A 27,714-nucleotide genomic window follows, 5' to 3' on the forward strand; every position below is an offset into this window, starting at 1 on the left:
ATAGCCAGCACGTCAATGAGTGGCCAGCATTCTTCTTCCGCTTCAGGCGGATTTGTTAGAAGAGGCCGTTGGAGACATAAAAATTGTACCATATACGGTAATTTGACACAGAACCCAAATCTGCTGACACCTAAGATGGTGCCACCCAGTGACAATATTAGTAATGGTGTGCATTTTAAGCCTACTGAGACAAAAGTGGTCCCCTACAAGGTTATTTGACAAGGAGAATCCAAATCTGCTGTCATCAGACACCTGTGGTGGTGCCATCTAGCAGCTATTTTAATCAAAGTTAAAGTTCTTCATTTAAACCCATCGAGACATAAAATTGGTTCTATTTAAGGTTATTTGGCATGGCTTGTTACTTTTAATAGGAAACATGAGCCTCGTCGCAGGTCCCGGAGTAATTCTACTTTTGTTTTTCTCTAATACTACCACAACGTACAGGCTTGAGCATTTTGACAATTTCATCTTGTGTCCAACAACAATGGTACAACTTCCCTTTCATCTGACGCCAAAATTTCATGCAAAAGCTCCGTTTGGTCAGTCACACGATGAATACGTGTAATATAATTTTATACCTCTACTTGCAGAAAATCTCCCAAGGCAGCCATGGCGCACGAACAAATGTTTACAGACGGCACTGAGGTAAAGGCAATATAATTTTGCCGAGCCATTTTCGTGATACTCACTTGAAACTCAATATCAGTCAAAATGGATATCAAGATGATCTTGACTTGAAAATGTCGTGAAAATGCGACTTTATAGTACCAGACAGAGAAAGAATAACCATTTCCCAATCCAAACCACCAATCCAAATTACACAATGTAGTTCTTTTACAATAACATGGAACAGATTTTTGTAGTTTTTCACCTTATTTCACATACCCCTGTGGGGAAAAAAAAAAAAAAAAAAAAAAAAAATAGAGATCTATAAACCCTCCACAGCACTTCTTCATGACTAGCATCATATTGTATACCAAATCTATTGTTACAATTCTGCATTCATCAAAAAGTGATGGCAATTTTAGGCCAAGTTAAAGTGAAAAGAGTACTGACTGTTACAATTCAACAGTCATGACAGAATGATGGCAATTTTAGGCAAAGTAAAAGTGAAGAGTAGCTACTGAATAACAACTCAGCATTTAAGATAGAAAGATGGCAATTTTAGGCTAAATTAAAATGAAATTAGTACTGAATACACTGTTACAACCCTGTAATTAAGAAAGATGTCAACTTTAGGCCAAGTTACAGTGAAAAGAGTATACCTTAACTGGTGTCTTATTCTTGGTTCCAGCTGATGGGCTTGCGATAAATGGAGAGGTGGCTGGCGGTGATGATTTTTTCCCACCATTATTGGAAGTCTGGCTTGATTTCTTTGGGGATGCCTGTAAGAATATCAGACACTGTCAGTTTCATCACTGTCATCATTATCTTCACTGTCAGTTTCATCATTGTCACCATTACCTTCACTGTCAGTTTCATCACAGTCATTACCTTCACTGTAAGTTTCATCAGTGTCATCATTACCTTCACTGTCAGTTTCATCACTGTTGCTGTTACTTTCTTCATCATTTTTACCAGTCTCACTGTTGCTTTATCCCACAAGGGGTGGCCATGAACAAATCACTTCCATGTTGCCCTGTTCTCCACTATATGACTACCCTTCCTTCAACTCACACTCCCCTCCATCCCTCCATCTCATCCTTGGTCTCACCCTCCTGCTCTTACCCCCCATCTCATCCTTTTTCTCCCTCTCCGCCTCACTTACATACATTCTTCTAGTCCCTCCCTCATTCTCCACATTCCAAAACACCTGTAAAAAACACAGGATGACTGTATTATGGAATTATAAAACTATCAATACCCACCGGATTGGCTTTGATGAGCGATGGTAGTGAGGTGCTCTGCCTGGAACTCGTTTTGCTGGCAACAGCAACAGATGCCCCCACAATCGCCTTTTGCTCCTCCCTCTCCTTCTTGCTTGGCTTCTCCCCGAACCACACCAGAGCAGCGATGAACTGGACCTCAACACCAGTGATTACCTTTGGGGTGCAAGACTTGGCCAGGCAGTTGAGCGGCTTACCCGAGAGGAGATTCAGGTGCGTCGATATCGAGTGGTTTCGGGTCGGTGCCTTTTTGTGCACATAAACCGTGTCCCTTGTGAAATATACCACAACCTTTCCCCCAACCGTCTTATGATTCACCACCAGAAACCCAGACTCCATGTTCAGACGGAGGATTTTAGCACAGTTTGCCTCCATGACTTTGCCCCAGTCGTATGTCATGAGATGAACTTTGTCCGATGGCATGTTTCCAGCTGGCACTTGAGAGCTTGTGGCCCCAGAAGATAATTCAGGCTTTGAAGTCATGTTGGGCTTGGACTGGGGGCTAATCTTACTTTCAGACTGGGTCACACTGGGCTTGGGCTGGGGGCTGATCTTCCTTCCAGATTGTTGAGCCTTTGCAGCTTTTTTTGGCAAAGTCAGATCCACTACTTTCAGGGTGAATTTTAACTTGATGGCTTTGAGGCTCTGCTTGTCATCAATATTAACATTTATTTCTCCTGGAATATCACCCTTCTTCCACCTGGCCAAGTCATCAGGAGCAGCCGTGGGTTTCTTTCCAATATAACTCACAACAGCAAGGTAAGAAATGGCATAGCACTGAACAACCACTGGCTTACAGAGTTTTACTGCAAGTACAGACACACCTGAGTTTTGTTTATTTACCTCCTTTTTAAGGTTACTGGAGGGATTAACCTTCTTTCCATTAATATAAAGGTCCTTCTTAAAAGCAAGTACGACCAAGTCCTTAACCATCAGAATCGCAAGCTCTTTTTCCAGCAGTAAACATCGGCACACCCACATCTCCACCTCTGAAGACTTCTTAACATTCAGCACAACATTTTCAGTGGCTGGTTTGCCTTCTGATTTCTTGGTCCGTCCTACCACAGATGTTGCCATCAAAGGAGTTCCTGCCACTGATTTTCCTACTGGAGTTGATGCTGCCTGACTTTTTCCTGACACAGACGATGCAGATTTTCCCACCACAGATGATGTTACCTGAGTTTTTCCTATCACATTTGTTCCTGCCACAGTTGTTGCCACCAAAGGCTTTCCCACTACAGTTTTTCCTACCACAGATGAAGCTACCTGAGTTTTTCCTACCACAGACGCAGCTACCGGAGGTTTTCCTACCACAGACGTAGCTACCAGAGCTTTTCCTACAGCAGATGTAGCTACCGGAGCTTTTCCTACCCCAGATGTTGCTACCGGAGCTTTTCCTACCACAAATGTAGCTACCGGAGCTTTTCCTACCACAGATGTAGCTATCGGAGCTTTTCCTACCGCAGATGTAGCTACTGGAGCTTTTCCTACAACAGATGTAGTTACTCCAGTATTCCCTATCACAGGCATTGCTACCAAAGGCCTTCCCATTACAGAAGTTCCCTCCAAAGGCTGTACTGTTTCTGATGGTGGTCCTCCCAAAGATGTTTTAAGCGGTACCGACAAGCGATCAGGTGTAAATCGGAAGGTCACACCCTCACTCCCATCATCAGCCAGCACTATTATTTCCCTCTGCGTCTGGCTGTTTCTCCACATGGCAATGATATTTTCTACTGAATTATCCCTCGGCTTCTTACCAATGTACGTTGCCAAAGCGAAGTGGGTTATGTGATGGCCTTCAAATTCCAGTTCACTGCTAATCTTTGCTGGAATCACAGACACTGTGCTCTTTGAATTTTGTAGCTGGTGCAGGATAGAAAATTCTATACACATTCTAAGCTTGTTAATGAAAAAGTTGTGCTTCAAAACAAGAACCAACATGTCTGCTGCAGGTAAGAGCGCAAAGTTTCTCTGCGCAATGACAAACTGGCGGCAATTGACACTGGTAATGGTTCGCGGTACACAAATAATGACACCAATTATCTCACCAACTGGATTTAGATTCAACTGATTGCCCCCACTTTCAGAATTCAATACGGATGCTAAACTGTTACTGTCTGAGTGTGCAGTGTTGCAAGGAACCTCTTCAGTCTTCTGCAACTTTGAGAGTTCCACCTTCCAATCATCCCTGTACACATCCAAACCATTCTCAATTAGCTTCTCCCAATTCTCTGGTATGTTTTCCATCCATACGAGCAGAGCAATACCAGTGACAGTGTAACCCATCACATGCTGTGGTCTCTCCAAGTTCATTGTCACAGCTCCAAGTCTTTTTATGGAGAGATCCACCTCTGTGTCTGTCCCTCTCCACCCACCAAAAACCTGGCAGTGCTTGAACATAATGTGGCGCCCGCTGGATCGGAGAATTCCATACATGCTACCCAGCTCTTGAAGGAAGCACTGGTGGATTAATTTAGGGGTATTATCCACCACATGTATCACCTCAGCTTCTGCCTCTCTCATCTGGTCTGGCCTACTTTCAACCGGTTCTGATGAAGTTTGGTCTCCAGGATCAAAGTCTGATGCTTGTTGGTTTATAGTCTCCAGTTCTGACACATTTTGGTCTATGATGTCCTGTTCTGACGCATTTTGGTCTATAACAAGTTGTTTTGATGCATTCTGGTCAAAAGTGCCTATTTCTGAGACCAATTCTGATGCACTTTGGTCTCCTTTATGGCCCAGATTTAATACACTTTGGTCTTTAGGATCCAGTTCTGATAAGCTTTGGCCTTCACCAGTATCCAATTCTGTTCTGTTATGATTCATGGCAGGCAGTTTAACATCATCATTGAGACTTGTACAATCTAAGTATTGGATATGGGCATCATAGTTACTTTCACCAAGTCCTTCATTCTCATCATCATCCTCATTAACAACTGCACAATCTTGGTCTTGGACGGGGGAATCATTGCAATATACATCACCTACATCGTTCTCACTACTTGTCTCACCATCCCCACTCTCTCTGATTTTCCAACTTTCTTCATCACCAGCTCTGACTCTCTTGTCTATGTTGGATTCACCTTTATCTCTCTGGTCTGCATTGGATTCATTCACGTCTCTCTGGTCTAAGTTGGATTCATTTGTATCTTTCTGAGCTATGTTGCATTCATTTGTGTCTCTCTGGTATATGTTGGACTCATCTGTATTTAACTGATCTGCGTTGGATTCATCCATATTTCTCTGGTGTACAATGGATTCACTCAAACCTCTCTGTTGTACAATGGATTCACTCAAACCTCTCTCACCTACACTGGATTCACTCTTCTCTCCCTCAGCTACATTAGATTCATTAACATCTCTCTGGTCTCCCTCAGCTACATTAGATTCATTAACATCTCTCTGGTCTAAGTTGGATTCATTCGGAACTGATGTCTGCCACATGCTTTCCAGCTGCTCACTCAAATTCATCTTTTCACTGCATTCCTGTTTGCTTACAATCCTTTCATCAATTCCCTCATCTTGGTTTTCCACAGCAACATCAACCAATTCATCTTTCCTGGTAGGGTTTTTAAATTCATCTTTCTCTTCGGTATTATCATTCCATTCATCCTTCTTCTCTTCAGTAGCATCAATCTGTTCATCTCTCTTCTCTTCAGTAGCATCAATCTGTTCATCGTTCTTCTCTTCAGTAGCATCAATTTGTTCATCTCTCTTCTCTTCAGTAGCATCAATCTGTTCATCTTTCTTCTCTTCAGTTGCATCAATCTGTTCATCTCTCTTCTCTTCAGTTGCATCAATCTGTTCATCGTTCTTCTCTTCAGTAGCATCAATCTGTTCATCTCTCTTCTCTGCAGTAGCATCAATCTGTTCATCTCTCTTCTCTGCAGTAGCATCAATCTGTTCATCTTTCTTCTCTTCAGTAGCATCAATCTGTTCATTGTTCTTCTCTTCAGTAGCATCAATCTGTTCATTTTTCTTCTCTTCAGTAGCATCAATCAGTTCTTCTTTCTTCTCTTCAGTAGTATCAACCTGTTCATCGTTCTTCTCTTCAGTAACGTCAATCAATTCATCTTTCTTCTCTTCAGTAGCATCAATCTGTTCATCTCTCTTCTCTGCAGTAGCATCAATCTGTTCATCTCTCTTCTCTGCAGTAGCATCAATCAGTTCATTTTTCTTCTCTTCAGTAGCAGCAATCTGTTCATCTCTCTTCTCTTCAGTAGCATCAATCAGTTCTTCTTTCTTCTCTTCAGTAGCATCAATCAGTTCTTCTTTCTTCTCTTCAACAGCATCAATCTGTTCATCGTTCTTCTCATCATCTTTTTTAGTAACATCACTCATTTCATCTTTCTTAGTAACATCACCCACTTCAACTTTCTTCATGACATCACTCAACTCATCTTTCTTTGTAACATCATTCAATTCTTCTTTCTTAGTAACATCACTCAATTCAGCTGCACTTGTGGTCCGATCTTCGCTTGACTGGTGTGAGCTCTTCTCCATCTCTTCACTGACCTTCCTTTCGCTTACCATCTTTCCAAACTTCATTCCATCATCAAAACTATTTATTTCAGTAACTAGTTCAATCTTGCCTGTATGTGCTTTATTGGAGTTATCATCATTTATTTTGGTGACTATCTCATTCTTGCTTGTATGTCCTTTACTGGTGTCATCTTTATTAAATTCAGTAACTGGTTCACTTTTATTTGTCATCTGTTCTTTACTGGGGTTACCTTTATCATCTTTATCCATTTCTGTGTCATTACTTAATTTACTCTTGCTTGTCGTCTGTTCTTTATTGGGATCATTCATGTCATTTGTGGTATTCTGTTCTATCAACCAAGCCACGGCAGCTTCGTGAGTGATGGTATGGCCTAAGACAGCGGCTGGGTTAGGCAGAGCCATAACCAAAGCCTCAAGTCTCTTATCTTTACATCCCCCCTTCATCAAATCTGTCAAAGGCCAGGTCACCTTGCTTGATCCGCAGTACAGAACCGATCGCCTCACTATGGCCATCTTTTCTGAGTCTCTGAGAACCAACTTATCCTCGTCAGCACTCTCAAGTTGGCACGATCTTACGTGAGACCATAATCCAGTCATCTGGGGTCGGGAAACGTCACTCTGTGGCTCTGACTGTGGGTTGACTGAGCAGATTGGCTGGGAGACTGACCCAACAAATTTCCCATCACTTGCGCACTCTCCATCATCCAAGGCTGATGTTTCCAAATTAGCAAACTGACCATCACTTGAATCTCCTCTATGATCCAACACTGGTATTTTTGAAGCAATCAACCATTCATCACTTGTGACTTCTGTATGATCCAAGATTTCTGAAGCAGCAGATTTCCCATCACTTGTGTCTTCTGTATCATCAAAGACTAGTGTTTCTGAATCAGCTAATTTCTGATCATCTGCTTCTCCTACATCAGCAGAAACTGGTACTTTTAAAGGTAGACTCTCTAAATCAGCGGCATATTTCTCATCACTTCTGTTTTCTCCATCATCTGAGGGTGTTTCTGAACCAGCTATTTTCTGCTTATCTGCCTCTCCTTTATCATCTAATGCTGGTGTTTCTAAATGCAATCTCTCTGACTCAGTAAATATTATATCACTTGTGCCTCTGTTATGATTCAAAACTGGTGCTTTGGATGGCAGGCTCACTAAGTCTTCACTAACACTACTACCTCTTCTTTCAACATTTCCAGAGCTTTTGACAGAGCTAGACATCATATTTGTACAATCTTTGGTGGCTGGTAATTCTGCATCAATGTGACATGTGTTGGTTGGCTGGACTGGAAGACTCATGGTGTAATTATGACAAACAGGCACTGATGTAAACATACCACCACCACTGCCACCCCCATCATCACTGCTACCACCATCACTGTTACCATCACTACCACTACCACTGCTGCCGCCACCACCACCACCACCAGAGTCTTCCCCACCTGTTCCATCATCGTCATGTTCTGCCCGCACTATCCTCCCTGGCGTCACCACAAAGCACTTCTTCAGTAGGTACAGGTAACGTTCATCCACCTGGTCCCACAATGTCTGAATGTCCTTAAATGCTTCTCTTGCCATAAGCAGTTCCTGTCCCTCATCATATACTAAAACCCCATTGTGGCTGTTACATATGTGGATGCCTGGTAGAAGTTCTTTGCTCTCACTGAAGCCACTTATACCTTTGTCCTCATTGAACCCATTCATATCTTTGTCCCCACTGAAGCCAGCTGCACCTTCGTCATCGCTGAAACCAAGCACAAATTTGTAGCTGGCAGTTTTATGACCAAAAATGACAGTTGGAGAGTTAACAACAACAACATGAAGGTTCCTCATGTTTATTAGCTCCTCTGTGCCTCTGCATCTCCTACCATTGATGTAAATATGAGACAAGCTGCCCCATATCAGCTCCTCTTGCCTGCTGATACACACCACTACATCACCTGCCAAATATTTCACCCTCACAGTCTTCCTCTGCAGCCCACACAGCCTTAACACCTCAGGATGCATGCTGAATACCATGCTGCCTTCACTGCACCAACCTGATACCATGCCATCATCATTCAAGCAACTCTCAAAACCTGGAGAGTCTTTGTGAGGCTCTTGGTTGGGTTGTGCATTTGAGGGAGTCTTGTCCGTGGCAGATGTGACTTCACTATACTGCATCAACACTGACTGCTGATGGTCAAGTGATTCAATGTATTCTGTAACCACTGACTGATGCCGTCCACACTCGTGCACTGTCACCAAGCTGGGGGCACCACAAACCCATGCCAACAAGGCCAAAGCATTAACAACCCCATCGATACACAAAAATGGCTGTTCCAAGGGTAACAGGATGGCAAACACATTTCCTCTATGCTTTTCCTCAATCACATGCCACGAGGAGAGTTTCACACCCTTATAATATGCACTCGAGAGATGACATATAGCCGTGGTCTTTCCTCCCTCTGACTCGACTGCAGCAAAGTCATCCCTACAGTGCTTCAGATATCCATTACATGGCATGCTTTTCAATTTTAGTTCCGAGGTGAAGAGGCTACACACTACATGGTAACTGAAGCCTTCATGACAACTTTTTGCTTCTTTCTGCATTGCTTGATAATTTAGTAACAGCTGACAAACTTCATATTCCATTTTCTTAATTGGTGATATACATGACTGGACCTGTTTCTTGAGCTTTACTTCAGACTGAACCAGTTTCTTGAGCTCTACTTCAGACTGAACCTGTTTCTTGAGCTCTACTTCAGACTGGACCTGTTTATTGAGCTCTACTTCAGACTGGACCTGTTTATCAAGCTCCAAGTCTCCCCCAACTGTGCAGTTACCAACCAAAGTGCTGATACATGCTAGGGTTAACATGTAACTGCGAGTGAGGAAGAGAATCTCTCCTTCTACTGGGTGACTGTCAATGTCTTCCACAACAGCATAAAGTTCTGAAAATCCGATCTTCAACAGTGACTCGAGACTTTTCCTGCCTGACCGTGAATACACAGCATCATATTTATAAACGTAACACTTTGAACTACCATCTGATTCATTCTCTAAGGCCAGTAATCTGTGTTCAGCATCCAACACAGTTAATCTCTTGACAGTAATGATATAAGGGTCACATTTACCACCTTCTGGCCACATGAAAAGTGGTTTTTTGCTTTCTCCTCTCTTTGCTGCCAAAAGGTAGCTTCTCTCTCCTTCCATGCCCAATCTCCTCCATCCAAAGCGTGGAACATTGGACAGTGGAAGAGGAGACGGAAGCTGACTACATTCGAACCATGATGAACCACCAATATCTCTGACTACCCCAGCAAGGACAGGGAATGGCTCGCTGTGGGAACTGGCAAGATCTTGCAGTGATCCAGAATCTATGTGTTTTTTCAGAGTTTCCCGGCTCAACCATTTCAAGTCAGGTTTTGTGTTCCCAGTTACCGAGATTGTCTGTGGTTGCTGAGGATCCGAGGGTTTGTCTTTTTTGGCATCTTGTGAGCACTGTGGGTTAGAGAGAATGTTCTTTGTGGCCCCAATGATGGTCAAGATTGTATGTGCATGTTGCGTGTTTGAGAGGCCGTCCCTTGTTGCATCCTGTGAGCACTGTAGGTTAGAGGGAACATTCTTCGTGGCATCACTGTTAGCTGAAACTGTCTGTGAGTATAATGTATTAGAGAGAGTTTCCCTTGTGTCATCGTGTGCGTGTTGCATATAAGAGAGACTTTCCTCTGTGCCATCAATGTCTCTGTTTGCTGGGACTGTTTGTAAATCTTGTGTGTTAGAAAGACTATCCTTCCTGCCAATGCTGCTTGTCGAATCCATCTTTAGGTCTGTCTGTGAGTGTTGTGGGAAAGATGGTCTGTCCTTGGTGCCAGAAATTTCCATGTTAGTTGAGGTTGTCTGTGAGAAATACTGGTTGTAGAGAACATCAACTGTGCCTTCATTATCAATCTGCCCAAGTCCCAAAAACCTGAGAGCTGTCAGACACAAGTTCATGTTACTTGTGAGGAAAACAACCTTCTTGCTTACAACCTGGCTGGCAATGACACTAGGCTTGATTTCTTCCAGTACTGCATGTACTGGCTGACCACAATCAATATTTTCCTCAATCCGATGTCTGGTCCTCCGGGAAAACAAGTGGATTCCTTCAAACTGGTAGTGATTCACGTCTCCATTAGGGCGGTGTAAACTTACCATCTTCTCCCTGGCACTGTAGGAGAGCAGAATGAGGGCGTGCTCAGCATAAACCTCTCGATTCCTCCGCTTGAACCACCCACACAAAGGCTCATCCTTTTCATTTTCAATTAACAGATAGAAGTTTGATGGAGACATTTGTGTGTGTGGTGGAGTGGGGGTGTCCAAGGCAATGTCCAAAGGCAACTGTATGGCTTTTTCAGCTCCATTATGAATATACAAGAACCGGTATTCTGTTGGCATCCTTTGCATTACTCCTTCCAAAAGACTAAAGATGGCTGACTTTGTGTTTTCCCCTGATGTATTTCTTGATGATGTCTGGTTGACTTCACAGTCTGCAGAGGGACCAGAGAGTTTTAAACCTGCACCTAAATCACTGAAATGTGCACCTTTATCACACATATCTGCACCTTTATCATCCACATCTACACCTACATCATTCACATCTGCACCTTTATTTCTCATATCTGCACCTTTATCTCTCAGATTTACACATTCATCTTTCAAATGTACATCTTTATATTCCACATCTACACCTTTATCACTCAATTCTGTACCTTTAGCTTCTGGCTGTGGTGAAAAAAGTGCAAACACACTCCAGAAACCAAGAGACTGATTACCCCTCCTTTTCTTCAAGTGAACTGTGATTGCATCAAGAACTTTCAGGTCGCCATTTGTTTTCCTGCAGTCAATGTATTCAGTTTTATCGGCACAAATGTCTATGCTTTTGTCATCCAGAGATAACCGAAGACGGATGGAGCCTGTGGAAAAACCGGTTACCACTGCCTTGACATCGTAGTAGTAAATGTTTCTACAATCATCTATCACACAGAAAGGTCTAGCAGCATCTGGTGACCAGAGGAGGATAGCTGTGTAACTCTTACTACCTGGGAAGTTCAGGGTGGCATCGAACATGACTTTTGCACCAAGGTGTACTTTATTTGCTGGAACCACAATCTCTGGTCTGACACTGACCACCTGGCCCTCTTGTACAAACACTGTCACTTCTGTCTCATCCGACACCTTGATAACCCTCTGTCTGTCACAACTAGGGTCTGCAACAAGCACCCCAGACCAATTTCGAAGGTACAAGGGTGGCTTTTTCACATCACTCAATTGATTTCTGAGACTGCTGGGATCGGGAGAGGGAGGAAGCTGGTTTCTAAGGTTGGCATGATTGGGAGACTGGACTCTGATGTTGGCAGAATCGGGAGTGAGACAAGAAGACTGGCTGGATTCTGGCACATCAAGAAGCTCATCAAGCGAGGTACAGGATGACTGGAATGAGCTACACAGGCTTTCAGCACCATCATTTACCTCTCCATTAATGACCAATAACAGTACAAGAGTCCAAGATGCATCACTTTCTGCACTGCACTCTCTCATCAAGTGCAAAGTGACTGGGGAGTTTAGTGGAATGTATGTACAGTGCTCTCCAAACGACATGTGTGACTGTCCATAAGTACTAAATGTTTTGTCACTAAGAGGAGTTTCAATTTGCATTCTTTCTCCCTCGAAGGCAACAGCAAACTTCATTTTCCCATTTTCCATGCCTCTGTAGACACCTGGTATGTCAAAGTAATACCTCACACTACCACATTTAATCTCCTTTGGCTTCTGTCCTACCCAGAGAGCAAGCAGTTCTATCTCATCACTCGATTCCCCCTCACGAATTACATCAAAGCTAACATGCCTACCATTTGTGGAGTTTTTGTTTACCTTATATGTCACCTTGTCCTGAAACAGCCACAGGTCTTCACCACCGAGCTGTATTTGGCCAGGAAACCCATCACACATGCTAATCACGAACTGCTGCGACTCCTCATTCCAGCTTAGCAATCCCTGGCAATCCAAGAACACTCTAAGCTTGGGTTTCCATGCTGGCTGGCTGTATTGGTTCACCGTCACTTTATTATTTTGTTTCTGTGTTGGCTGGCTGTTTTGGTTCAATGTTGCTGATTTTTGCTGCGTCTTCTTGCCTCGTTTCCGAGCCTTCCTCTTAGGCTGGGGCAGCAGGGTTTCACTTGACTTCACCTCCACAATCACAAGGAATGCCTCCCAGGGCTGGTTGGAGGCAACACAAGACTCCTTCAAGTGGAGGCAAACGCGCGATGCCAGTGGAATTGAAAAGCAGCGGTGACCCTCTGATGTAAATACATCCGATGTGGGTTCTGTCATGATGGTTTGGGTCTTCCCCTCCAAGCTCACTATGAACACAAGCAGGTCATTCATCCGTCCTTGGTAAACACCCTGGACATCATAGTGGTACCGAATGCTCCTGAATCTATTGTGTGCTATGCTTGGTTTGTTGCCCTTCCATATCGCCAGGAAATGCACTTTGGTACTGCTCTCAAAACGAACATCAAACTGGATGGGACCATGTAGAGTTCTCTTCTCAGGCTCAGCTATAACAACCTCACCCTTGTTAAACAGCAACACTCGATTCCCAAGATTCAGTTCAGTGTGGAAGCCACCTACAGACGCTGCGATCTTGAACATTCCACTACCTTTGTCCCACCGCAGCATCCCTTTGCAGTTTTTGAACATTTCTGGAGTCTTTGTTGATGTTTTACCATGCTCACTGGCATTTTTTAATGCTTCTGGGATCTCTGTTGATGCTTTGCAAGACTCATCAACATTTCTTAATGGTTCTGGAGTCTTCATTGATGTCTTAAAAGGTTCATCAGCATTTCTGAATGTTTCTGGAATTTTTGTTGTTTTGTGAGGTTCATCAGCATTTCTGAATACTTCTGGAGTCTTTGATGATGTCTTATCAGGTTTATCGGCATTTCTGAACACTTCTGGAGTTTTCATTGATGTTTTACCAAACTCACTGGCATCTGGTTCCTTGTTAATGGACGGAGATTTAGTGGGTTCAACTTTCAAGGGTTGTGGCTTGGTGTCAGGCTGTGTGGGAGGTGGTGGAGTGTGGAGGGGTGTGTGGGGTGGATGCAGAGAACGCGAAGGTGTGTCGGGTGGAGGAGGAATGTACGAAGGTGCGTGGAGTGGTGGTAAAGTGTCAGACAGTGTGGTGGAAGAAGGAAGAGTAGTGGAAGACTGATCAGTTGGCTCAGCAGACTGAGGGAGGGATGGTGTGCCAAGAGATGAGGCCCTGGACATAGACTGACAGAGAGAGAGATTCGTATACAAAGCCGCTCTATCCATACAGCAGGCCTGGGCAACATTTCCACCTTTGAATTTGGCTACGAGACTCTCCGGAACTTGCACCATTACAACCCTTAAGTACTCTTTATCTTTCTTATTTCTAACATGTCTCAAATGGACGTTAACCTTCCCATTTTCTCTTGCCACTACCTGCTTGTTGCCACAGAATACACTACCTCTGCTACACTGAACTGGGACTGCTGAAATATCCTTCTTGAATGTCAAAGTGTATTTCTCTTCGCTAATGGCCAAATCCGCTTGTGCATCACAGTGCATGATGTACTGTTTCTTTCCTGCTGTGTATGAATTGACACTCTCCTCCTTTTTGTACAAAGTGAAGTAGTCGTACTTGTTAGACTGTCTTCCTTGCTCTGGCTCCACTCCTACCCACACACAAGAGCACATAAAGTCATAGCTAACTTTCCCCCAAGTGTCAGCAGTGGCAAACACATACACATCTGCATACAAAGGCCCATGGGCCAGACTCTCATTCTTCTTTGTGTGTTTTGTATCAGCATACTTCTGTCCATTGATGAAGGCAACATCGTAAGAAAACTTAATCATTCGTGCCTTCTCTCGGATGAATGCCGTAACCAACCCCCACCTTTTGGTCAAAAACACAATCTCAACCTTCACTTTGCTACACTCGTCCACAATGACATATAAATCAAAGTATGGCTCAATTGTTATGACTGGCTTAGTTTCCTGCCAGACAACCAGCGCAATGTATCTGCTTGTTCCAGGGATGACAACAGCATCGAAAAACACCTCACTGCCCTCTGGTAACTCTGTCAGGGTGATGGGTGTGCCTCCCCACCATACAAATGCAACGCCAACCTGACCCCAAGGTGAACTCTGTATTCTTGTAGCAACTAAGAGTGGGTTGAAGTTCACCTGTGTTACGATAAAGTACTCACCCAAGACCGTACAAACCTTCCCCATCTGCTGGTACAGACACGAGGGTGGGAGTAAAATGGGCGGAAAGCAACAAGGCACATGGCTATCTCCCTTGTCTGCGTCTGCCTGGGACTGTCTGCTCTCTTCTCTCTCTTTGGATTCACCCTCTTGGATCAGAACTGGAGACTGCTCACTCTCTTCTCTCTTTTGGATCTTGTCTGCATCTGCTTGGGACTGCCTGCTCTCTTCTCTCACTTGAGTCTTGTCTGCATCTGCTTGGGACTGCCTGCTCTCTTCTCTTGCTTGGATCTTGTCTGCATTTGCTTGGGATTGTCTGCTCTCTTCTCTCACTTGGATCTTGTCTGCATCTGCCTGGGACTGTCTGCTCTCTTCTCTCTCTTGGATCACTACTGAGGACCGTTTGCTCTCTTTTCTCTCTACATTTCCGGTCTCTTCTCTCTCTCGGATTACAGGTGGAGACTGGACGTTCTTTTCACTCTTTCCAGTCACTATTTTAACTGTTGACAGCTTGCTCTCTTCTTTCTCTTGAACTGTAACTGGACACTGGATGTTCTCTTTATTAGCTCTAGTTACAATCATCACTGGATACTGACTACTCTCTTTTCTCTTTCCCTCTTCTTCTTCTTTCCACTCTCTTTTACCTCCCTCTTCTCTACTGCTCTCTTTTCTCTCTCCCTGTTCCTCTTTTGTACCTTTTTCTTCTCTATACATTCCCTGTTTAATATCATACTCTCTCTCATTATCTTCTCTTTTACCCTCTTCTTCAACTTCTGAATACCAGTTCAGCGCCTCTTCTCTCTTTACTTCCTCTGTCAGTTCGTTCTTCCAGTCTCTCCCACTTTCTTCCTCCATTTTCTTTTTAATTTCACTATCAAACACTGCCTCTCCTTGTTCTCTTTTCTCTCCATTACTATCTCTTCTGTCATCCTTTCCAAGTTTTCTCTCTCCTTGATCTACATTATCCCTAAGTTCACCGTCATCCTTCTGTTCCTCTTCTTCTCCCTCTCTTTCTTCTCTCTTTTCTTCCTCCGCTAGTTCCTTTCTTACTTCCTCGGTCAGTTCTCCTCTTTCTGGACTTTCTAGTTCTTCTCTTTCTCCTCTGTTCTCTCTTTCTTCCTTTCTTTCTCCTCTGCCATCTTCACTTTCTTGCTGCCCTCTCTTTTCTCTATTTTCTTGCTCTCTTCCTCCTCTTTCTAACTCCTCTCTTTCTTGGTTTCTCTCTCTTTCTACCCTTTCTAGTTCCTCCTTCACTTCTCTCTTTTCCGGCTCTCTTTCCTCTGCCTTGTTTGCTTCTTTCCAATCAGCTTTTTGTTTCATGCAGTCTGCCCTCTTATTAGAATCCCCCCAGTTAATCTGAACCTTATCACCTGCAACAGATAACAAAATACCACTGCTGATAACTTCTTCCTGTTGTGTGGAGGGCGCTATCTGATTACCACTCTTATCATCAGGTTTTGTGGGTGGTTCTGACATCATTATTTCTGACTCATGGAATATTGCAACATCTGAGCCTTTTAACAGAGAAATATCATCCTTTTTTACATCTCTCTCTGTTGATTCCATGACATCTACAGTATTCAGTTCAGAACTATCATCTTTTATAGTGTCACATCTATGTAACTGCATGCCATAAAAGGTCTCCAGTTCACATTTCTCATTCTTTCTTTCTCCACCCTCACCTAATTTCATGCCTTCAAGGGTTTTCAACTCAGAAATATCACACTTTTCAGTATCTCTTTCTTTTATGGTGTCACTTCCACCAGAGTTTTGGCCATCAGGGGCGTCCACCTTAGAAACATCATCTTTTATGGCATTACAATTGTTTAAGTTTGAGGAATCAGAGGTCTTCAACTCAGATATATTACTTTTTAAGGTATGAGTTTCCCTGGATGCATCAGAAACATTATTCATCATACACAGAACTTCTTGAGAAATTTCACCTTCTGTTTCCTGAGATGTTGGGTCTGAAGTTCCACTGGTTGAAGTTTCAGTGTTTCCAGCTAAGTCTGATTTAACTTGGGTTAAGTTTTCAATGCTTTTTGTTTCCTCTGACGAAACATGGGTAGAAGTCTCAATGTTTTCTGTCAACCCTGAAGAAACACAGGTAGAAGTTTCAATGTCTTCTGCTAGCCCTGAAGAAACACGGGTATAAGTTTCAATGTTTTCTGTTAACCCTGAAGAAACACAGGTAGAAGTTTCAATGTCTTCTGCTAGCCGTGAAGAAACACGGGTATAAGTTTCAATGTTTTCTGTCAACCCTGAAGAAACATGGGTAGAAGTTTCAATGTCTTCTGTTAACCCTGAAGAAACACAGATAGAAGTTTCAATGTTTTCTGTTAACCCTGCAGAAACATGGGTAGAAGTTTCAATGTTTTCTGTTAACCCTGAAGAAACATGGGTAGAAGTTTCAATGTTTTCTGTTAACCCTGAAGAAACACAGGTAGGAGTTTCAGTGTTTTCTGTTAACCCTGAAGAAACACGGGCAGAAGTTTCCATGCTCTCTATTAACTCTGAAGATATAAGAGTAGGTTTTTCAATGTTTTCTGCCAGCTCTAAAGAAATAAAAGAAGTTCCAGTGTTTGCTGCTGATTCTACAGTTTCTGTGGGCACTGCTGAAGCACCCTGGAACTTGCTCAAGTCTCCAGAGCTAGAAAGGAAAACAGATGGTTTGTGATGAGGTGACAAAGTTGGCAAGGCCGTGTTTTGTTGTGAGTCATAAGGACGAGTTGAAATTTCTCCAGGCAACGAATGACGCTCAATGTCTCCAGTGCATAATGAAGAGGGTAACAGTTTGTGATAATCTGACGAGGTTGGTGAGGTTTCATCCTGTTGTGGGGTGGGAAAGTGATACAATGCTTCACCAGGCATCAAATCACTTTCAATCTCCCCAAAATCTGAGGAGGAATGGGTTTGTTTGCAATGAAGTGAAAAGTCTGATGATGTTTTAGTCTGCTCTGGGCTGGGAAAGTGACATGAAACTTCAGTGGGCAGCAAATCACTCTCAACCTCCCCAGACTCTGAGGGGTAAGGAGCTGACGACACTGGTGAGGCTTCACACTGTCCTGGATTGGAAGAAAGACTTCTGTCTTCATCCTCAGCTGTTTTTATACCCCAGTGAAAGTAATCCGAAGTTGGCTTAACATTTTGGGGATCTGGCTGATTAACTGAAGAAAGCAAAGGATTAGTGCAGGAGGCAGAATTAACAGTCCCAGGTTCAACTGTTCTAGGTGAAGTATTGGCAGAATCCAGTATCCTAGGTGTGGAAAAGTTAAAATCAGTGGTAGACTGATCAGTTCTAGGTGTACAGTTAGTAAAATCAGTACTACCAAATGCAGCATCAGTAGATTCAACAGTCATATGCAGAGAAATGGTTGATTCCAATGTTCTAAGGATCATGCTAGAATCCACACTCCTAGCCACAGAGTTGGTAGAGTCAACACTTCTAGCATTAGCACAAGAATAATCCACAATCCTGGATGCAGAAATGGTAGAATCAGTATCCCCAGATGTGGTGCAAGAAGAATCCACCATCTCAGGCGCAGAAATGGTAAAATCAGCACTCTTAGATGTAGTGCTGGAAGAAGAATCCACAATCCTAGATGCAGAAATGGTAGAATCAGCACTTCTTAATGCAGTTTTAGAAGAATCCACATTCCTAGGTGGTGAATTGGTAGAATCAGCAATCCCACTCATTCTAGCAATAACAGTAGTTCTGCAAACCTCACTTGCCTCTTGGCCAAGCTGAGGAATGTAGAGCACATCTCCTGGATCCTGCTTCCTATTCTTTCCTTCACCATCTTTTAGAGTCTGGTCTCTATCTTCTGAAGTCTGGTGTCTATCCTCCCGTTCTCTGCCTTCATCTCCACTGCCTACGAACTCCACCTCCTGGTCAAGTTTAGGAATATACAGCTCACCTTCCAATGCCTTGTCTCCATCCTTCCATTCACTATCTTCTGGAATCCAATCTCTATCTTCTGTAATCTGGTGTCTGTCCATCTGCTCTCTTCCCCTATCTCCCCTACCTGTGCATTCTGCCTCCTCTCCCACCTCCACCTTGGCCTCCTCCTCCGCTGGGTGATCTTCGGAGACTGAGCTGTCATCGGAGTCGTTGAGGTATTGTGAGGTCCTAGGAAAAACGTTGTCCTTCAGCCATTTAAACATGGTCCTTGGTGGTCACGCCATCTGGAAATAAATGGAAAATTAGATTAATTATTCATTCTTTCATTCATTGCCAGACGCCATGTATCCCAAACGGGGTGGCCAAGGGCTTAGAGTTAATTGTTTTACAGGGAGGGGCACTAATCCCCCACCAACCCCACATGACACGTAGGGAGAAGATTAACCATGATTATCATTATTATCAGTCACCATCATCATCACTATCATCATATCACTACCATTATTATCATCATCATCGCCATAATCACAATCATCATCACCACCCTAACAAACCACCACTACCGTTGTCATCATCATCATCATCATCACCATCTGGGTATAACCAAGCAAATTTGTTTCCCAGTTAGGGTATATAAATGTCCCTCAGCTCCCCTTCCTCGCCCCCGAATGGAGGACGGTGGACTGCATCTTCAGCCTGCACTCTACCAGGGTCACTTCCACTTGAACCTCGGGAAGCAATAGTGACAACGACCCTTATAAGCTGAATAATATTGTTTAGGAGAGATTTTTCCTATCTCTCCTGTCACTTTTTATTACTCTTCTTAAGCCAGGAAACCATTTACAACACTGGGTGGTAAACACGTAACAAATCCACAGCTATATGTTCCCTACATGTCAACAAGTGGGTTGGTGGAGCAACAGTGCTTCTCCCAGTAAAACAAATACTGTAACTCAGAGACAAATGGTCACCTCTTAAGGGATTGTGGCGTTTGGCTATAGATAGAAGAGATTTACGTCTTTTTACAGCCTCTGGCCTCGAGTTCAAAGGCAGAATAAGAAAATACTATGGCCCTGCATCCTTTCCACATCACTACTTTGTAACTAGCACCATACTTTCATGTCAGTTCCATCTTATAGCTCAGCACTCAGGATGAGGAGATGGCAATGTTATGCTTATACTCTGCTCACTTTCACTTGGTAAGTTAAAGTTTGACTTACTGGCCACTTATTACCATTATATTCTTGTTCATACATTATTTTTTAACCCTAATGATGATTAGTGTGTTTATAGTCATGTGTTTGGTAGGGGTAAATGAGGACTTTGGCAAAATTCTGGGCTCCAACATTAGTTTATTCATTCATTTGTTTATAAAGACTCCAACATGACTCCATGCATCAGCTTTGGTCACATAATGGCAGCTCTCAATGCTGCTTGATCTCTAGCAACTTCCCTATTTAGTCCTTTATCCATGAGGTCAAACTCTATTCAGCTGTGACATTAGCCAAACAGCAATGGTTCTTATGACATGATTTGTGTGTTTTCATTTACACGGTACTTTTTACCCCCACATTAGCTGTGAAAATGCAAAGGCCTACTGTATGTCCTTTTCAACCCAATATTTATATCAATTCTCTCCATATGATTATACCTAAGAACGTTCTTTTCAACACTGTTGTCCATGCATTTCCTTACTCCAAATCTTTCACAGGTCACCTTAATTCTTTATCCTATACACACTGCACTCACACCCCTCAATAACCCTAACTCCACTGCCCTAACTCTTCTTTCACAGGTCACCTTATTTCTTTATCCTATCCACTCTCTGCGCTCCACATACACACTGCTCAATATCCCTAACTCTTCCTTCACTCATCACCTTATCACCCGCCTTTAGAAGGCGGAATGATAATGTGTGTGTGTGTGTGTGTGTGTGTGTGTGTGTGTGTGTGTGTGTGTGTGTGTGTGTGTGTGTGTGTGTGTGTGTGTGTGTGTGTGTGTGTGTGTGTGTGTGTGTAGGTTTGAGCTATTAACATGAAACCATCATGGTATCAAGATATAGCCAAAATCTTGGACGCGTTCGAAAATGGGCACTTGCACTCAAGGTCATCAAAACTGCTGCCAAAGGTCAACTAGTTTTTATCGTCCACCTTTGGCACCATTATATTTCATGAACGGCTTGAGCTATCAACATGAAACCTTTAGGGTATCAAGATATGGTCTAAATCTTGGACTTGGCCAAAAGCATATTCTAGTGGGCGATTAGCATTTGGCTTCCGAGTGCTTTTCTTACATTTCTTGTCCTATCCACTCTGCACTCCACACACACCCCTTAATAACCCCATCTCTATGGTACCACTCTAACACTTGACTTTTCATTTTCATGCCACACCCAGGCTCCTGCGCTCCTCATGGGGCAACGTAGGATTGGACGATGGATGGATGGAGGGACCCAAGATGACCATAGGTAAATGTGGGTACAGTACTATTACCCCATGCAATTCCTCCTGCAGACAGATACTTACCCAATACTTAAAAACTGGCTTACCTTTATGATAACCTCTAGCACCTGAGTGACATCCTTTTCAGTTTATTCCTACTTCTCTGATATTTTTATTCAATTCAAGACAAGTCTCCCATACTTATGGAGTTATCAGTGCTATATCTAACACACACCCCAGTTCGAAAAGTCTCTCCTGTGCAAAATAAAATTGTCTGGGAGATACAATTTTAAAAAAGTCTCAATGGGTTAAAGCCTCTTCCATTTGAAAGCTAAAAACTGCCAGCAAAGACCAGAACAACACTGCCTCTACGGAGACTCCTTACACCTACATGACATTTGTAGCCTATATTCTTGTTGCTACCACATTATTTTATCTTAAGAATGATTTGGAGTACTGGAAGGGGGTTTAGTAAGGCTAAATCTATCTCCACCAGTGAGAATGCCTCTTAATAAGGCTAAATCTATTCCCACCAGTGAGAATGCCTCTTAATAAGGCTGAATCTATTCCCACCAGTGAGACTGCCTCTAAGGCTAAACCTATTCCCAGCAGTGAGTGCCTCTTGGTAAGGTTCTATTTATCCTTAACAGGTCAGAAAGCCTCTCCTATGTTGAACATAATTGTCAAAAATGGCAAGAATGTAACTTAACCAAGAAGACACTCCCAGGCTCAGTGTTTCAACCAGTTGTCTAGGAAACAACAGCACAGTACACAATATACTGTAATCCAATCTAAAATAACAGTTAAGTAAACCTAGCCTGACCTGACATAGAGGCTCCATTGTTCCCAGGACTGTAACTGCCACTTTTTTGTGTGTGTGTGTGTGTAAACAAAACTGAAACTTAAACTGTTTTGATTATACTATGTGAAGTTTTTACATCATATTAGTCATACTCATATTTCAACATGCTCCCTTTCACATCCATGGAGTACAAATAATTGTTTGATTTCATTTTTGCTTTCTTACAGCATTAGAAGGGCAGGTTACTAAACCTGCCTCATCTCATGCATAAGCTTAATTATGTTCTGACTGGCCAAACATGTGCAAAAATGGGTAAACATACACTTTATTTGAGGCAGTAGATGCACCTTACCAAATCAGTTCTTCTTCTTGATATTCTCCTATATTTTTCTGGTTATTTCTAAGGAGTTAGATAAACATTTCATGTGAAATCTGTTTCCCCACTGTCTTTAGGTATGTTCCGCTGTGACAACCCATTTGATCCGTCAGCGTAATGGCGGAAGGGACTGTCTTAACCTAAGTGTTTAACTAAACTTAACCTAATGTAGCTTAACTGTACCTAGTAACCTAACCTAACCTAGCATCCAATTGCGAAGGTGGAAAATGAAATCCACCTTTAAGTACATTAAGATTCTTCCATTATGCTGTAAACAAACAACCACAGGTACAGCTTAAGGAACATGATAAATAGTGGGAAATTTTTCTGCAGAAAAAGGTAAATTACCACCCTGAAAACAGTCAGAAAAATAAAAAAAAATAAAACTGGAAGAATATGAACTGAATTGGTAAGGTCCTTCTGCCTCAAGAAAAATGTACATTTACCCTAATGGTATTACTGTACTTCAGAAATACACCCAACTAATCAATCTATCTACCTATTGCCAGATGCCATAATCCCGTAAGGGGTGGCCACAAACAAATCGTTTCCATGTCGCCCTGTCCATCGCCATTTCATTGCCCTGCTCCCAGCTCACACTCCCCTCTCTCATGTACCTCTCCACTCCATCCCTCCATCTCATCCTTGGCCTCTTCCTCCGTCTCCCCCCCTGCACCTCATTCCCATATACTCTCCTCATCAGTCTCTCACTCTCCATCCTCTCCACATGGCCAAACCACCTCATTGTGTTTCTCCTAATGCTTCTTATGACATCCACATCCACACCACAATGCTCCTTCACTTCCTCATGTCAGGGCCCAGGCTGTCTTTCCATGTGACTCCACATGCTCCTCTCAAATAACCCAATAAATATTGAGTGAAATTCTTGTGTTCTTCATTTAGTTTATGCAGTTGTAATCAATTTTTCTTCTACATACAATACATGTTGCAAATGTACTTTTTACTACTATGCAGATAAGGAAAGGGAGTAGAGGTTGTTCAGCTTGCAGCTCCGTCTGATACTGAATCTACATCCAGATTAGATTAAATTTGGTAGAATTAGATTAATTTAGGTGTAGTTAGGTTAGACTAAGTTAGATGTAACGAAAAATAAGGTAGGAGCTGGAAACTCCGACCCCACCCCCCCTTCTCCTTTTTCATGTACAAAGAAAAGCATTTGCAATGAATGATTTTATAGGAGAAAATGCTTAGAATTCCTTAAATTTAGCAATGAGCACATTGATTTCAGTGTCCGTTAGTTGATGTACAGTATTTCCGAAACTTTACCTAGAATTTTCCCTGGTTCGCCATCACTTACCGGTATATAAGACACGGTTGTCAAATATCATACTTACTTCACCACAAGTTAAAACAAACAAGGACTCACCCATTACTACAAATAAAGTGCAGACATGACGTATCACTACTCCTGACTCAAAAACAGCTGCTTGTATCACAACGCACTTATCAGCTGCCAGTCCTTCACGTTCTTGTCACGTTTGTTTACATTTCTGTTGTCGTTACATTTTCTTGCCGCTGAATGTAGCGGTAAGTGCATGGATATATTTAAGTATATATTATTTGCGTCATTATCTGAAATGACTTCTCGGACATAACAGCAGTATGGGTAGGGAAACAATCATCATCACCACATCATTTTCCCCCCCCACCAGCATGCAAGTGAGGTGTGGTAAGGTATAGAAAGCTAGGAAAAGGAGGGAGTACGATAGTGGGAGTACTAATCAACAGCTCGCCCAGTGAAATGGGCCACCCATTCATTCATCATTCAAGCCCAACTAACACGTACAACGATCACATATACCTGTAGGCTACAGTACCTCTTCGACAGTCAGTCCAACGACTAGTGTACAGTAGAAGCAAATCATTGAACACTCATGCTATTCACAGTATTCAGCGATTCAATTATCAAAAAACAAACAATCTTGCCTTGTATCAAACTTCAAATGATTTACTGAATACTTATTGTTTTTCAAGCTTTGCGAGGCGCTCTGAGGCAAGGATGATAATACTGTATAAGCAACCCATCACCACCCAAAATAGCTTTCTTCAAGGAGAATTAACAAAGCCATTACCTGATTCACAGCTAAAAAAAAAAAAAATGTAATGAAGGGAAATATACCAAAACGATAACTGATAGCCTGGGGAGAAGCGAAAGCTGTAGATCTTGGTAGAGCTGTACAACCTGTGATCCAACCTCGGACAATACACGTGGCCGAAGCTGAAGGTCACTAGTTGCCATTTCAGCGACTTCTCAGCTGCTAAAGTTGGCCAGGTGTGTATGGTAATTTAGGACATTTTATGCATAATGATGGTGTGTTTGTTCACAGATAACATTACAGGAGATTTTATTCCTTATTAAAGCCTTAAAACATCAGAAAATTTCTTTACTAATGAAGGTATGATTAGATATCTGGCAACGATACATGCTTATCAAGGAGATATGATTAAAAATGACGAAACACACCATTTCGTTACATGTTTACTACCCGTATCAAGTTCCCTGTGAAGGTTGGACAGGTTTTACACTCTTTTAACCTTAACTTGACCCTGATTTTCGACATGTTGTAGCTTATTTTGGTACATTTCAATTGTCTGTCGATGAATATTAAGGAATGAAATGCAAATTTACACTAAAGTGTCTTTAAAAAATCTCGATATACAGATTTAGCCATTTCTACGGCTCAGAGAAAAATCCCTGCCGTTATCTGGCTTCATTTTATTATTCTTTTTTTGTTTTAATATTCGGTGGTGAAGAAGAATGCCTTCGTGTGGAGGCACATACATGACCAGGCGTTGGAACTACCCAGTTTTACAAACGTCCCTCATTCCCCTCCCGATCACCCGAAAGGAAGATGGCTGACTGCGGGAAGGTAACTTTAGCCTGCAGTTCACCGGATTCACGTTCAGATGAGTCTGGGATTGCAACTACTGCTTTAATACTCGGTAGCAGTGTGAGCAAAGAGTATATAGTAGTCGTTATTGTTCCCGGATCATCTGGAGTGTGAACCCAGTGGACTGCAGGCTGAAGTTGCCCACCTCCTGCAGTCCAAGAGAATGTCAAGGTGTAATATATAGACTAAATCGCTATGAGAGAGGTGTTAGGAGAAACACTGGTGGTTTGGCCATGTGGAGAGGATGGAGGGCGAGACCAACGAGGAGAGTGTATGTATCTATCTGTTTATCTGTCTGTCTATCTATATATCTACCTCTCTATCTCTGTCTATTTATTTCTCTGCCAATCATCCAGCCAACCTACCTACCTACCTGTCAATCACTCTTCCACCCATCCAACCACCCAACCTACATATCTACCTAGCTGCCTACCTTCCTGTTTATCTATCTATCTATGAACCTGTCTATCTAGCTACTTCTTCTTCTTCTCTCTCTCTCTCTCTCTCTCTCTCTCTCTCTCTCTCTCTCTCATTCATTCATTCATTCAACATTTCTCACGATATGTATTAGTTGCCATGTTTTTTAAGCCCTGTGAACCCAGTGGACTGCAGACTGAATCTGTCTTTTTCCTGCAATCCATCATCCTTATTTGGAGGATATGGGAGGAACGTTCATAAAATGGCAAGGGTGTTAGGAAGCCTTCTTAACCCAGGATAGTAATGGTAGAGGTGTTAGGAAGCCTTCTTAACCCAGGATAGTAATGGTAGAGGTGTTAGGAAGCCTTCTTAACCCAGGATAGTAATGGTAGAGGTGTTAGTAAGCCTTCTAACCCAGGATAGTAATGGTAATGGTGTTAGGAAGCCTTCTTAACCCAGGATAGTAATGGTAGTGGTGTTAGGGAGCCTTCTTAACCCAGGATAGTAATTGTAATGGTGTTAGGAAGCCTTCTTAACCCAGGATAGTAATGGTAGTGGTGTTAGGGAGCCTTCTTAACCCAGGATAGTAATTGTAATGGTGTTAGGAAGCCTTCTTAACCCAGGATAGTAATGGTAGAGGTGATACAGGAAGCCTTCTTAACCCAGGATAGTGATGTAGAGGTGTTAGGAAGCCTTCTTAACCCAGGATAGTGATGGTAGAGGTGATAGGAAGCCTTCTGAACTCAAGATAATAATGGTAGAGGAGTTAGGAAGCCTTCTTAACCAGGATAGTAATGGTAGCGGTGTTAGAAAGCCTTCTTAACCCAGGATAGTAATGGCAGTGGTGTTAGGAAGTCTTCTTAACCCAGGATAGTAATGGTAGAGGTGTTAGGAAGCCTTCTTAACCCAGGATAGTAATGGTAGTGTCAGGAATCCTTCTTAACCGATGATAGTAATGTAGAGGTGTTAGGAAGCCTTCTTAACCCAGGATAGTAATGGTAGGGATGTTAGGAAGCTTTCTTAACCGAGGATAGTAATGTAGAGGTGTTAGGAAGCCTTCTAAACCCAGGATAGTAATGGTATAAGGTGTTAGGAAACCTTCTTAACCTGGATAGTGATGGTAGAGGTGTTAGGAAACATTCTTGGGAATATACGATATTTGGGAATACATTAAATAAGATTCATGAGTTTTATGGCTTTTATTTCACACTTTCTGGACTACATACTGCTAGGGCATTAAAAACACACACATATATTTGTATAAATTTCAGTGTCACATGGCTTTATAAATTATGATGTTTTTGAAGAGTGTGTATGTTAATTGGTGTAAAAGTACGAAATATGAAGCCGTGATGTTGACAGCCGCCACGTTTGTTTTTGTTGCGTCGGGGGTGAATTGGGCCACGGATTTATTGGTAATTTTGCCTGTATTCCTTTGTGTCCTTATTATCGCATATTCCCCATTGATTTTTTTAACGTAGGTGGGTAATTTGGGCATCACTTCTAATACTGGAAAAGGAGAAATTTAGGAAAAAACCCGTATCACTTAGCATCTCTGCAGGTAATGATTTAGAGGATGTTCGGTGTTAAAATTTTGCAAATATTGCCAATATTTCTCCTTGCTTTTGGTATGGACATAGTCATGCCAATTATTGAGTGATCTAGGGTAATTTTGGCGTCACTTTTGTTACTTGAGGAGGACCAGATATCGAAAATTTCTCGTGTCACTTGGCCAGCTGAGAGCAAGCAGGATGAACAGGGTTTATTTTTGCATATATACAGGCGTGTATTGGAGCAGTTACCGTGGCATTTTGTATTTTTTTAGCCACTGATGTAGGTGCTGTACAGAATTTCTGATGTTAAATGGACCAGTGATACAGTAAATAATTATTGTGGTAACTATACTCTATTTTTCTTATTTTTACTGAGGCAAAGATGCACTTGATAGATTGGTGATGACTGGCTGAATGTTATGTGTCTGAATAACATTTACTAACCCAAATTTCCCCCTGAGATATATGTTCATTCATTCATTCATTCATTGCCAGACGCCATGTATCCCAGACGGGGTGGCCAATGGCTTAGAGTTAATTATTTTACAGGGAGGGGCATTAATCCTCCACCAACCCCACTTGACACGTAGGGATGCCAACAGCATCTGGTGTTCCCAGGCGATATGTTGCCAATTAATAATGCTAACGAGTAAAAAGAGTTTAT

This window comes from Coenobita brevimanus, chromosome 73 (assembly GCF_032717465.1).
Source record: "Coenobita brevimanus isolate Jiangsu-jjx chromosome 73, ASM3271746v2, whole genome shotgun sequence".
NCBI lineage: Eukaryota > Metazoa > Arthropoda > Malacostraca > Decapoda > Coenobitidae > Coenobita > Coenobita brevimanus.